This window comes from Aulonocara sp. 'chitande type north' Nkhata Bay, linkage group LG11 (genome assembly GCF_057382095.1).
Source record: "Aulonocara sp. 'chitande type north' Nkhata Bay isolate Kocher_YH1m ecotype deep benthic linkage group LG11, A_spYH_male_GT1.1, whole genome shotgun sequence".
Classification (NCBI taxonomy): Eukaryota; Metazoa; Chordata; class Actinopteri; order Cichliformes; family Cichlidae; genus Aulonocara; species Aulonocara sp. 'chitande type north' Nkhata Bay.
In genome coordinates, this window is record NC_141354.1 from 22,150,189 (window position 1) to 22,161,130 (window position 10,942).

Here is a 10,942-nt window from a genome sequence, read left to right on the forward strand (position 1 = left end):
TTAGTGCATATAAAAACAACTCTGTGAATAGCTTCACCATGCAAGTTATTCACCAGTTAAGTTAAATAAGCCTCACAGCTACTGTCACGACCCATTATGTGGGGAGTAGGCGAGACAGCTAAACACCACTTCCACACAATTTAGATGCAATAAAACACTGACAGCTTTTTTATCCACTTCATTAAGCCAGTAATTTCTTATAAAAATCTCCCGCATTAATCCTGCCGATGGTTTCCCTGCGGTTCCTTAAGCTCTCCTCCAACCTTAGCCGCCTTGCTTTGATTCTTACTCAAATAGGCGCTAATTTGAGATAAATTATGCATCCACATGTAGCCTACCCATGCCAAGGAATATAAAGTGTGACACTGTGAAAGATGGTGAATTAAAGCAAAGTGTGATACCTTGACGGACTAATGGCAGATAGGTTAGGCCTGTCAGCCGGATGGTTTGTTGATCTGCATGTCACTTCACATTTGAAGAAGTAGAGAGGTCATGCTTATGATGTTTTGAAGGTCATTTGAAGTCATAGCTATTCCTGGAAGACCTTGCGGTGAGATGAAGAGCCCATGATATACTTAAATGAAGACACTCTAAAAGAATAAACAGAGTCATTTTTAGTTGTCCTTTAATTCCAATATGAATATCAAACATTTTTGATTCCATGCAGGGAAATTCAAGTGTCACAACAGCTGAAATACAAGAACAGATGCACACATAAGTAAGTTCAACAGTCAAAATGTATCTAATTTATCTAAATATGAGCATCTTTTATATGCCAGCGTAGCTCGAGAAATTAAAAGGTATTTAATTCTGTATATGCTGACGCGAAGTACACCGAGACAAAAATAGTAGCAAATAAACTGAGGCGGCAACAAAATCTGAATACAGAAAAAGCACTTGAGGGAACAAAAATTGTCTGGTGGTTAACGTGTCTCATGCCTGCAGACAGCTTAAAAAGCAGCTATTGCACTTGTACTGTAGCAGCAAAAACAAAGCGTGCTTCTAATAATGCAAAACCTGGATGTGTGCACTTCATCCCGAGCAGGTGTATTTATTGTCAGTTTGCTGGAAAAAAAAAAACACCCCAAAAACCTCTCTTCATTTACCCAGGCTGAATTTAAAGTGACTGAAGTAAACTACATGCAATCAAGATATTGGTAAAATAATATCCATGAGCTACTGTTTACTGGAACACCTGGGTCACCTCGTGTCCACTCTGTATCACAGTGACTGAAAAGAATCTGTAGATGGGGCTGTTGTCTGCTGTTTCAGCTGCCGTCTCTCGCTCTTTGGCCGGTCTTTCTGCTCCGTGGTGCAGGCAACATGGAGATCAACATCACACGCGGAGACCTTCCAGTCAGAGAGAGCTGGAGAAAAAGGAGACTGTGGGGAAGTTGAGGAAGCAGCAGAGAGCGAGCCGTATGATGTACAACTGTAATTTAGCGCTGCAGCAGGTCTTGAAATTGCCTTGCTTTATCAAAGGCAACACTCCTCCTTCCCCTGTCCCTAATAAGTAAGCTTAACTAATAATGAAATAAAGCGAGCAGAACATACTTTTGCCTGTGATGTCATGCCCACTTCCGCACGCCGGTCCGCCCATCATCTCAGATCTCTTAGTATCATTACGACGACGATATTGCTATTACGTTCTTAATAAAACTCAGTCAGCGGTGTGCTATCTCCCATCTTTACATTTTATTAACCATGCTTATGAGAGATGAGGGAAAAATGATGTGGCTAAGTAAGACGTCGCAGATAGGTGACAGATGTAATACAGGCTACACTGGAGCTCCAGTGAGAACAATTATCCAGCATAGACAAGGCAAGCTGGTGCTGAGATGATCTGACATCAAAAACTGTAAGCAAGGCAGTTAGTAGCACGATCATAGCAGTTCGGCTTTGCTTATAGTCAAAACTGGAGTTCCTAATAACGTGTAATACAAATATGAACTGCTCCAAAATATGCACAAGGCATCTTGTAAATCACAAAAACCAGATGCCTAGTCGTGTAACAGGATAAAGGGTGTTCAAAAGTTCTTTGTTTCTACCTTTCTTCTTTTAAAAAGATGGCTAACTTAAGAGATTTGTGTGTCTTTGTAATAAATGAATTGGGGTAATTGGATAACAGATTGCCAATCATAACAGAAAAGTAATAAAGGCATTATTTGGACATTAATTGAGTCAGTAAGTCACTACCTTGGTCCAGCTTCTTTGCTTACTCATTAACTATCCTCCTTCATTTTGGAGGCTTTATTTGTTATCTCTCTGGTACCTAGGTTAAAAAAATCAGTCAGGTGGACAAAGCTTAAGTAAGGAAATACAACTTTCATGGGGATATTTTGGTATCCAATAAAAACCCATCCATGCCAAAAACATCACCTGATTTTCCCACAGCCGACACACAAACAGAAAACCTAGTTTGAGGTTTCTGTTGCAACATATCATTAAAGCAAAACAGACCTGTCATAAGGTGTTCACTGCTTTTTTTTGAGAAGCTAACCAGTACAGCAAACTGCTCTACTACCCTTAATGTGCAGCAATGGGAGAAGCGGTATGAGGAGAGGGGAAAAGGATAACGACAGTGGAAGTTAGAGGAAGGGACAGGCGTCTCCTGCATTTTCTGGTCAGCTAGCAGAGCGTGGAACGAAGGGGCCAGCGGGCCAGCAGCCAGCTAATGGGGACCAGCAGTGAGCACGGGGCCAGGGACAGCGCTGACAAAAGGAACAGCGACAGATGCCATTATCTCAGCCTCATGCAGATACAATGGAGCTGGACAACACGGGTCCTGACACTTGCAGACATTTGTGAGCGAGCGTGTGGGCCGAGAGAAGGGGGCGTGTGTGTGTGCGCGCGCGTGCGTGCACTGTGAAGTTAATAGAACACGATGGAGGAGAAGTGGATTATCATGGAGACTACAATTTCTTGGTAACACTCTGAGCTCCGCTGCACCCCTTGCATGCATGCGTGCATGCGCGTATGCAATTCACGTGTGTATTTGAGTATAGCCTACATGACCTCATCTTGTTACAGAAAGACAGCTGGATCAGTCACCCATCACTTGCTTAGAATTCAGGGGCATCGTGGAAAGCGCACCACATTTGGTTTCATATTTCTCTGGGTGCTACTCTTGGACTTAAATTATGCAGCGTTCACTTCAACCAAGGATGTTCTGGTCATTTGGACAACCAAAAACGTGTCAGGGTGGGGTTTTCGAGGGGTGGGGGATATTAGCTGGCTGTGGTGATGCTTTTAGCAGGATTGGCAAAGGCAGAGAAGGGCTGTTAAGCAGCAGTTTTTGGGAGGGATAAGAAATGTGAGCTTTAGCCAGTGTAGTGCAGTGACATGGGACAGCGTTATTGACTGTGGCGGTGCATGCTGACAGTGGATTGTCAGCCCCTGCAGTCATTTGCCAGACTGAGCGAATGCAAGGATCAGAGTTCTTGGAGCTTAGAGAACGAGAGAAAAGAAAGTGAGACAGGGAGGGATGGCACGGAAAGGAGAGCAGAGAGACTGGCAGCCATACAAATGCAGGAATATAAACATAATACACACACAAAAAAACACACACACACAAACACACACTGAGATGTGGGCACCCCGCAGAGTGTCTGACACTGATGCTGCCAGACTAATCAGAGTACTCTCCCACTCTTTCACTTGCTCATTAGTGTTAGAGGAGAAGCCAGACAGTTGTGACGTTGCAACGAGGTTTTGTCTTGCCGTTGTAACCATGTTTGGTGTGAGAGGGTAAGCAGTGATTTTAAAAGTGTTTGAAACAGGTCCGTGACATACTTTGAATGCACTCTCACATGATAGATTGAGCGGTAATATTTTTTGTTGTCGTTTGCTATGTAGAAGCTGTCTGCTTTAATAGAACAGTAACTTTAAAATACAATATCTGAATACATTTTACAGACTTGTAGCATCTCATCCCTGTGTAAGAAGGAATTTGTGTGGCTGCAATGATTCTGAAGGCAAAAAGCTGACCAGTGAAATCAACAGAGGCTGAATATCTCAGATTCAAGAGAATATTGGAAAAAATCTGATATTTTTTTCCATCTATTGCTTGAGAAATTTTTCATATATTCAAGCCACCCTTGACTCGTGAAGGCATTATTTTAAAATTCAAAACAGAAAAAGGGGGTCCAGGTGAAGACCTGCAGGAAAGCTATGACCAGGACACAGCGTTATGTTTGTGCCTAAAGTGCTTTCTAATTACTTAACATAACTTTATTTTGTCATTTTGGCCAACACCTTTGACATAATGTTTTGCCATTTGAGGTGTGGTGTATTCATTTTGTGACATATAATTAATACAAAGTCCCTAGTTTACATGATGAGGTTTTAGGTCAGATTTGCTGACCTTATCATAACTGTTTTGCTCTTCAAACTAAACAAAAAAATGTATCAGCCACAGGTTGTGTTTTGTAACAGTTTATCTCAAGATGTTTGTTTGATGTAACCTGTTTTAGTTAAAAAGGATGCATAAATCTCAGGATTTATGCATCCTTTCATATCAATCCACCGGTAACAAATGGAAAAAAATCATTTTTATAGGACTTTATTAATTCTTGAGAACACAAGGGGTTAACAAGTGACAAGATTCCAAAAGACCCTAGACCCTTTCTAAAAATAACATTTGAGGGAAAACCTGCTCGTGCATTAACCAGTGTGTCAGCAGTAAATCCTTCACAACACTCTCACACAAACTGACTTTATTAGCCGTTCCATTAATGCCCGTCTGTTTTTTTTATGTTTTCCCTTTACGGTCCCAGCACGACTTATACAACCACAGGTTTGCTTTTCGTGATTTGTTGCCCCTAAATGGAATAACAAGAGCAAGAAGAATACCGAAGCGGCTACTGCCAAGACATTACAAAGGCTGCTCGGCGCTGAACGGCACAAGGCAAAAGACTAGCGTTGTTATAGCTGTCAAAAAGGCCTCTGAGAATGCCCGCACCGAAGTGCGTTTAAAAGTGATGGAGTGGGCTTGAGTAAAGAGAGTTGGGAGCTTTTAATGCAACAGAACATAAGAAAACAAAGATCCTAAGGTCATATTTAAGTGTGTTATTGACTGGGGCAAAAACAAATCTAAACACAACTCATACACAGTACTTTAAAAGCTTAAACTAACTCAATAAAACTCACGTAGTTGAATGTGGGACCACTGAACAGCAGTCATAAAAAGAAGGTCTTTAAATAAACCAATAAAATGTATATTCAGATCTTAGGGAGAAGTACAGAAAAAAATCAAGAGTAATGATGCAGAAAACTCCCCCTTTGTCTGGCATATTATTACATATCGCATTATTGATTTTTACTGAAGCATCAAGTAGTGTTTTCGTCTCACAACCGTGTCTAACTGCTTTATATACTGTTAATATAGTCAAGCAATCCCAAAACTACAAGTTAGGTCATGAGTTAAATCGGAGACAGCCTGCGATGATTAATGTGGAGCAAAAAGGGCTTCCTGCTCTAATCTGTATTCATTTTTCTAAGACCTGCAAATTAAACAGCAAGAATTCAACACATTAAACGATTTCCCTTTGGGTGCATGAGTTTTCTGTGCATCCCAAAAGAGTTGCAAATTGTTCTTGAAGTTTTACACCGTGACAATGCTGCTTTTACTATATGTTATTAATGATAGGGTGGGGCACAAAATAGGACTGTGTTAGAGTTTCAGGATATTAATAAGAAAAGAAAGTTGAATGAAACCAGCGCTTGGGTCCAAATAGAAAAACCTAATAAATGCAGTGAAGGAAAAAAACTATATTGGAGAAGAAGCATAAAGTCATTGAAAATGCCTTTTTCAGAGTTTCAAGGAACTTTGGTGCAGAAAGTTATGCAACTTATAAGAAAGGCAATGGGCATGGATACTAAAATAAAAATAGTGCTTCCATTTATGAATAGATGGACTTTGGAGGTGGCAGATGATCAAAGCAGCCAGATGATCAGACTGTAGATGGCTGAGAGAGCAGGGGTCGCAGGGTTATGTTTGTCTTTGGACACTGTGCACACTCTTGACTGGGTGCTCACTTGTTTCCCTCCCAGAAAACTTTGGAAACTTGGGAGTAGTTTCTGACTTTCGTCCCTCCTTCCTTCTTCCCTTCCCTGTTTCCTTTCCCTCTACCACTCAATCTGGGAGTCATGCTAATGACCCCGCTGTCTGCCCTGGCAGTTTCTCATAACACAACTTATCAGCACAGAGCAGGAGTATGGGTATTTTTAAACTCTCTTGCACACACACACACGCACTTACATGCATATACTTTCTTACTATTCAGTAGACTCGCGGGGAACCTGCGCTGAGGTCCAGATTGAAAATGTGATGTGTGCTAATGCATTCAGAACAGAGGTGAGGTTGGTCCTTTCCTTTTCTGTAAGCCAGCAGTGGGAACACCAGCCCCAATATGGTAAGCTAGAAAGGCGAGCACATTACAGTGGCTGAGTAATGAGAACCATGGAGCTCCAGTCATTCCCACATTCACACACACACACACACACACACACACACACACACACACACAGAGGCTGGTCTGTGGGAGTGTGTGAAGCAGTATAAGACTCCAGCAGAGTAGTACCAGTGCTATCCTCTCCTGATGGTGATGCTGTGTGAAGTGCAGAGCTGTTCGACACAGACTCCAGCTGCTGCTGCCCTGTATTCAAATGGCACCACAAGACATCGGCACGCTGTCTCTTGGTTCTTATTAGACTCAGCCTCTCACTCTTTTTGTCTCTTGTCTTTTTTTTTTTTTTTTTCTTCTCCCAAACCTCTCAACTTATGTACACCCGCGGCATCCCACTTTTGCTTTGCTTCCCCCCCTCTCTCTCCGCCTCCCCTTTTCTTTACTTCTTTCCTCTTCTTGTCATGTGTTCTGTGCTCTTGTGACTGTTAGGCATCAATTTGTGGCACATCAAAAGATGTGGAGGGGGAAAAGAGGATGCATGGGGAGAGAAGTTTATAAGTATTCTTAATTTATTTGCTGAGTGCCTTCAAAGGAACAGCGCTTTATTTATGTCAATTGCTGTTTTGTTTTGTTTTTTGTTGCTTTTTTTATTCCACAGTCATGCAACTTTTACTTGTAAAAATCGAAGTGGGATCAGTCAGGGTGTGTACATGTGCTAAAAATACACATTGTGCATGCAGTACATGTCAGTGTGTGCATTTGTATTTGTGAGGGGGTGTTCTGTGACAGCAAACATTTTCACGAAGCGTAATAGAGAGGTGAGACACTGGAGTTTGCAGCATGCTGGTTTTCCACTTTATCACGTGCACTCAGGTCCACACAAAGTACAAACAATGAGTCAGCCTTATATAAAGTATATGAGGGATGTATGTGTGCAGGATTATGGTGCACTGTTGGTTATCTAAAGTTTGGAAATAATGTTTAAACAACACATTTACACATTTCGAAACCTTGAAAATGTATTCACAAGTTATATATAGTCACACCGACATATTCTTGCTTACTGTAACATGTTGAAAACTACTTTTAGGGAATTTTATCTTAAAAAAATGACAATATTGCTATGTAAGATGCCTACTGAAGGGGAATTGTTTTATATATATATTTCACACATGGTGTCAATAGGATCTATATGCTTAAAGGATGAACAAATTTATATAACTGAAAGAAGCAAGATGAAGGAAATTCAAACATGAAAAGTAACAACAAAAAATAATTCATAATTCAAGTTTCCAAGAGGTAATTATTATTATAATTAAATAATCAATTTCATCACTTAAAGCATTAGAAATAATGAAAAAAATACAGGCCCATCAGACTAATGCCTGGTAAGTATAAATACTTAATTTTTTGCTTAAAAAAAAAAAAAAAAAATGCTCTATAGCGCAATAAAAAAGGTAACTTACACATAATGTATCGCTCAATATTGGAATACGATTATTAATGTCACATTTGAATGCCAAACCACTCTGCATTTAATTATTTGTTATTATTCATTTCCGTCTCTTTTCTACAGGTCACCCCCAACTGGTCTGGCAGATGACCGCCTGTCCCTGAGCCTGGTTCTGCCAGGGTTTTCTTCCTGCTAAAATGGAGTTTTTCCTTCCTGTGGTTTTCTCTGTTTTCTTTATATTATTGTAGGGTCTTTACCTTACAATATAAAGTGCCTTGAGGCTATATGAATTAAATTCAATTGAAACTGGACAACAACAAACATGAAGGGCACATAGAAAAAAGGAGTGTAGAGAGTGGAGTGACGGCATACTGGATGCAGGTGGTCTTATGTAGCAATAGTGAGTTTAAAGACTTACCTGTTCTTCACCTGTTTCTCACTTGAACCGGAAAACAGACGTGATGAATTCGAAGCTACCGGTAGCTGAAAAATGAAGTTGACCTCTGGTGAGTGCGCATGCTCGACGGCTGCCTGAGCTAACTTTACTAAAATGTTAGCACAATAAGCTAGTTTAAAAAGTCCTCGGCAGAAAGCCTGAACTTCTTGTATTAAAAATGGAACTTGCACAATATATAAGGACAATCTCCTCATCAAAAAACACTAAGGCTCTCAAGACTGTTAACATCTATAACCGATTGAAACTGCTAACTTGATTTTGGCTCTTGCAAACTTTTGTTTATTTATGTTCCCCTTAATTTATTTTATTTTTTGTACTCACTTTTGTCTCACTGTCCTTGTCACTCTTTCTGTTCCTCATTGTACTACCACAATGTTATCTTTTATGTGATCCCTGTTTTACTTGACTGTATGAATATAATGTGATAAATAAAGTTTAAAAAAAAAAAAAAGCTAGTTTAATATCAGTGTGTGTAAGCTAGCAAACCAACAGTCAGACTACGATGTAAATAAATGAGAACCACAGACCGGAGTAAAGTTTAGCTCTGAGGGTGGAGAGTGGACTCTGGCTCCAACCAGCAATACTGACGGGATTACTGTGTATTTCACAGGTGGATGCTGTCATCACCAGTATTGAAAGACGAACAAGGCTAAATTCAACTTTAAATAGACTACATGGTGCGTTTTGGTAAGTACTCTGTAGTGACGTTCAACTAATTCCCGTTAGTACACTGTTTGTTGGGTTAATTGTTAGTTTTTTTGATATAATTGTAGGAAATAAACTGATAATTAATCCAACAATGATTACAGTAACTACAGGATAGTTAAATAAAACACTGATTGGGTAGTTCGGATGCTATTAATTGTATCTTTTTGTCAAAGAGATACATCTAACAGTAACTTACTAACTAATATGGCTGATTCAGGCTAGCTGCTTTGGTCTAGTTGACCAAAAGATGTCTTATTTCCTATTTTTTAATTTCCTATCACAGTAAAATGCAAAACAATTTCTGCAATCTAAAAGAGACAGAAGTTACCAAAGAAAATTTCCCCCAATCTTTTCTGAACTCACTGAAAAACCAAACTGGACTAAAACAGCAGAAAACAAGCAAAACAAAAATAAATTTTGTTTTGAATTTGATAATATCTTCTAGTAGAGCTGTGCCAGCTGTGAAATTTTAGATCAGTACCCATGTTTAAAATAATAATTTGCCCAGTAGCAGAAAGTCTTGAAGGATTTCCTCAATTCTTTCATATTTGGAAATTCGATCCACAAACCTGTTGGAACTTAACACAAAACAGCATACAGGGGAATATTGGACAGTATTGACTTACTTTGATTTTTTTAATGTGCTATCCCATTTTTTTGCGCTATCATGCAAGATCACTGCTTGAATGTTGGCATTTTCAGTGGCGTTCAAAATGTCTTTAATTTGGTTAATTTAGTATCTGCTGTCACTTGGCGTGCCTTGCATAGTGGCTGAGTGGAGTTTGCAGTGAGAGGACACCTGAACTGTTTATTATTTCTGAGGCAAAAATAAGATGGAAAACCTTCAGTCAGCACTCAGTCCATCTGAGCCAGACTCATTTTAAAAGACAAGCAGCTCTTGCACTGAAGGATCCAGGGTCACCAGTATATGCTAATAGGAAATCTCTGTGGACTTGCAGTTTCTCATCACATAACCCATCTGCACAACACAGTGGCTGTGTATTTTAGACTCTGCTGCAGCCTGCCTTCCTCTCTTCCTCCCTGTCTTTCTCTCTCCCCTCTTCTGTCTTACTGTCTTTTCTCAGACTCGCATATATGTGGTGGGTTGAGCACAAGCAAGAGCACCTAAACTCACACACACAAAGTGCGCACTCACGCACACACACATACACACGCGCACACAGCAGGAGTGGGGCCTGCAGCTCCTGGGTGTTTTGTGGGTTGGATTCACACCGATGCTTTCTCTGACTGCACTATTGTTATTTAAATGTGGGAGGGCGATCAGCAGCAAGCATTAATGGCATCCTCAGCACTGCGGATTCTGCACAAGACACACACACTTGCACGCACAAAAGCGTACGCACATAGACATGCACACGTGCACGTGCGAGACTCACACTTTCACGCAAACCTTGTGGATGCACCTTGAGGGCCATATGAATAACAAATACCTCTGCCATCTGCAATACCACAGAGTATTCCCGACCATTTCGGCACATTAGTCAGCAGTCCTTTGACTTAGGCTCTCCACGCACTACTTGGTGTATTAGCAGCAATCTCCCTCGCCACGATACGCTGCGTTTAAGAAAATGCAGTTTGAAGAGAAGTTTGTTTTCTAAGCTTAAACTTTATGTCGCTGCCGATCTGACCTTGTCCTCTCGAGTTTGATGTAATGGGAGGTGCTTGAGTCATTTGCTGCGGCGATGTTTTGTTCTGTCAAGGCCAATCTGAGCCCGGCTCGAATACCTGTGGTGATGGTATCGTTTTAAACTGGTGAAGACCTCCCCCACCTCCCCGACACTGCCAGACCAAATGGGATTAGACAGGCACCCCTGGCCATTAACACTTGATCCTTACCTGATTTCTTTCTCCCTAGGAAACCACGGCTGAAATAGTCAGACATGTTGCCTTTCGATT

The 10,942-nt window shown here is 40.7% G+C and overlaps 1 long non-coding RNA gene across 2 annotated transcripts; it reads right to left on the reverse strand.

Annotated features, from left to right (window-relative positions):
- Positions 1–626: 626 nt before the first annotated feature.
- LOC147318929 (uncharacterized) lies at positions 627–8,987 on the reverse strand. Of its 2 annotated transcripts, none has more exons than XR_015131407.1 (3): positions 8,845–8,987; positions 8,279–8,343; positions 627–1,367 (listed from the first exon to the last, which is right to left on the reverse strand). It is a non-coding gene; the product is annotated as an uncharacterized LOC147318929 (long non-coding RNA). The 2 variants fall into 2 exon arrangements; XR_015131406.1 differs by having other exon boundaries at positions 8,639–8,987.
- Positions 8,988–10,942: the final 1,955 nt, after the last annotated feature.